This window comes from Struthio camelus, chromosome 23 (assembly GCF_040807025.1).
Source record: "Struthio camelus isolate bStrCam1 chromosome 23, bStrCam1.hap1, whole genome shotgun sequence".
Taxonomy (NCBI): Eukaryota; Metazoa; Chordata; class Aves; order Struthioniformes; family Struthionidae; genus Struthio; species Struthio camelus.
Window position 1 is genome coordinate 5071824 of NC_090964.1, and position 3742 is coordinate 5075565.

The following is a 3742-nucleotide window of genomic DNA, read 5'->3' on the forward strand; positions in this document are numbered from 1 at the left end:
ATGGTGGCCTTTTGGGGCTGCATTCAGCTGCAGTCGTGACCTCAGGAAGGCAAAGTTTTCATGCAGCTATGAATTTCGCAGGGTCTCTCAGAGGCTCTGGTCAGGGTGAGGGCTCCAAGGCAGAGGCAGCCAGCAAGGCACCATCATGCTCTGAGGAGTGTCAACCTGAGCAAGCAGCAGCTGAGGGGGGAAGCAGCAGAAATATCTCCTGTCCTAGGCTGTGAGAAGGTCAGGGCAGAGCAAGGTCCTGACCCCCCGACAGGTCCTCACCCCTCCTAAAATTAGGGAAATTAACGTAACAGGGAAGACTAGTGGTGCACGGAGTTTCCCAAACACCCACCAGCAGGGCACAGAGATCACGAGTTCCCAGGAGAAGTGGCTGGGTTTTTGTTTTGTTTGGTTGAAAGAAGCAAACAAATCAACAAGACCTCAGCAACTGCACTTGAAACAAAGGAAAAGAAACCCCCTCAGTGGTTAAAGAGCTTTGGAAACATTTCCCTTCATACTAAAAGAAGGACTGACAGAAAGATCTGGCTTTTCAACAAACAGGAGATGCCATCCTGGGGGCTTCAGCCCAGACCTTTCGGCGCTGTGATAAAGCATGATAAAATCTTTACCTCTGTAAATGAGTAAAACCTAACTGTAAGGAGCACTTCTTGGCTGCTGCTGCAGTTTTGCCTTTGCATTTGAAGGAAGGAAGCTGCAGGATACCTATAGCTGTGCTCTGCAGAAGTTACTTGATTCTTCATCCTGATGGAAAAAGAGGAAGAATCTGTAAAAACTTGTACCAGGAAGGAGTGAGACCAAACATACTTTTAATTTTCTATGTATAAAAAAACGTATCCTTGAAATCCGGAGCTGTTCAGAAACTAGGCAGGTCTGGCATTGATTGCAGAAATATATAACCTGTTACAGTGTTGCCATCTTTTGCCAACACTGTAATTTCAGAGGCTATAAATTTCGTGTTTTTCTTGCAATGAAGTCTTTCCTCCTAAACTGAACAGCCTGGGAATCAGTAGGCATGGGTTACTTTCCCGGTTCTCCTCTGGCCAGCTGCAAGGCCCTGAACAGAGGCATCTCTGCGTACCTCAGTTTCACATCTGTAGAAAAGGGATAGCGTGGCCTTCCCACCTTTGTGGAGCAGGGACTGGGACCCCTGGATGGAAAGCTGTGTGGAAAAAGAAAGGCAAGTGTCTGTTTAGTCTTTGCAAGTACAATTTTCTATGGGCCCAGTGGTGTAGTCTCAGCTGGGTTTTGCAAGGGAATTCCCATCTGAAAGTGAAGCCATAGACTTGAACCTAAATAAAACACACTTGACCGACCATGCACACTGAGCTGACTTAAAACTGACTCAGTTTTCTCACTTTCTCCCAGTATATTCCGCCTTCGAGTGTCTTCTTTCCTGTGCTTCTTCACAAGTCTTGGTTAGACTCTTCCCAGGCAAGAAGGCCCTTTGCAAGTTGCTTTAGTACATATAGGAGCCACAGTGCTTATGTCACCGATATTTTTGGAAGTGAATAGGGATGAGACGTAAACCGGATAAACTAGGTGTTACGTATTGTCTCTGACTGGATACAGCTCCCTTGCCAGGATCGTTCAGCATGGCGGAGACACCCCGTGGCTGCAATCACACCTGCAAGAAAGATCCTTTCCCAAGGCTCTGCCAGATTTTTTGCACTCCTGACTCAAAAAAGCATGGCTGTGGCCCAAGTGTGGGCAACTCCCCTGCCAGGAAGCCAGGAAAACAGCATATATGGGACTGTAATTGCAATAGGCTCTGTCCTCCCTTTATTACAGGTTTCCTGAGCTGTCTGAGCCCTTCTAGGAGTCCTCACTAAGTAGCTCCTGACACACCAAGGATCTCATCAGGTTAGGGCTGTGCTACTGCCCACGGTGAAGAGAGAGCGGGGGGACACGGAGGCTTTGAGTGTTGCTCTTGAACCAGCAGGATGGCAGAGAGCCCAAGTTGCTCCACTGCAGCGTAAGGCCCCGACACCGCACTGGTCACCAGGGGTACCCCAAGGATGCTTTCAGCCTTCTGCCAACCACAGTGCAGGATCTGTGCTGCCATCGAGTGTTTTAGGAGTATGAGGTCATCTCCTGCCCCTGCCCTGTTATGAGATTGGCTAAAAAGCAGTGTAATCACCAAACAGCACGAAAAGAAGGGTCCTTTCCCTCACCTTCTTCGTTCGGCTGCCCTTAGTTCATGTTTGCAAACAATTTCCCACAACTGCAAGGCAGGGGGAAATTCAGAAGTGTGCTTAAAAAAAGGAAGGCGGGAGGAAGAACCACGTGACTCTGAAACCTGGGACTTCAGTAATACATTGCTGAATTTGGTGAGATTCCAAAGAAAACCATGGGAGTATGCAGTAGGGCCCAGCTACACTGACCCTGCCCTGCCCTGAAATATCTTTTGTGCTGCAGAGATCCCTGGCTCTGGAGGGGGAAGCTGGACATAAAGGCATAGCCAAGCTGTTATAGATAAGCTGATTTAAGTTATAAATTTACTCTTATCTCAGATGCAGCGCCTCCAGCGGCATTGAGTTCCTCATATTTCACACCAGCACTACCCAAAACCATTGGGCTAAAATTGTGGCTCTGTGGGACGTCCATGCCATTTGGGAACATCCATTTACAAAGCCTGAAGGTTTCCAATGTACCTCCCATAACAGACCTGTACATGTAGTACTTTCTACAGGTTAGATGGGGTACAAAACATTCGTTTCACGGCTTTGAGGTGGAATTTGTGCATTTAAGTTCATAAGAACAATCAAGAAAACTCTCTGTCTAAGCTGTGTAAAGCCTTAACACTACAATTGTGAGGCAAAGGCTCCTAGGAGAATGAAACAATAAACTGAGTGTGCTCGAGTTGCTGAAACAAGGCATCCTTACACCCGAGTTCACTAACCGCTTGTTTAGAGTGTGCCCAACTCTCTCCTTTCATTTACCTGCATTTATACTCAGAGCTGCTGGAGAACTGCCACCCTCCCTTTGCACAAGAGCCCTTTCCTAGGAAACCAGAAACAAATTAACCTGCTCCTCAGCTCTAAATCACAGCATTTCTCTCCCACAAGGTGAGGAAAGGGGAAAAAGGAAGAAAGAAAAAAGCAGATTTTAATGAGAATGGTAATAAATATGTAGACAAGAGCACAGTTTAATATGTTCAAATGCAGTAGACAGTCTGACATACTTCATTGTGGCTAAGTCACTTTAGAGTGATCCTTGGTTTCTGTTCTTTTTGTTACTTTTCTTATCTAGGGGCTGACTAACACAAAACACAACAGCTAACCCACAAACAGGGAGCAGATCTGCAGATGTCCCCCATCAGCCAAGGTCCCTGACCCTCAGAGTTCCACTGTACTTTTGGGCCCAGAGACCAGTGTTTCTCATGCATCTCGGCCAAGGAGCAATAGCGAGCTAGCTGGCAAGGAATGAGCTGCTTCAAATTGAGGAATTTGGATGCTTCACTGCAAAAACAATGGGTCAAGTTTAAGGTGAAATTCTTGGCCCCCTGCTTTGATTTCTGATGATTTTATAGGACAAAGGTGTATCCTGCTTCATAGCTCTTCTCTCCCTGTACACCTTGCTCACGACCTGCACGAAGCAGCATTTGTGCTTACGGTTGCTATCTGGGAAGCACAAGCAGTTAAAGATCTTTCAGAAAAGCAACACAATTTTGCTTTCCTTAATATTGAGAAATCAAAGACCTCATGTGACTTTGTAGATGACTTAACACATTTGT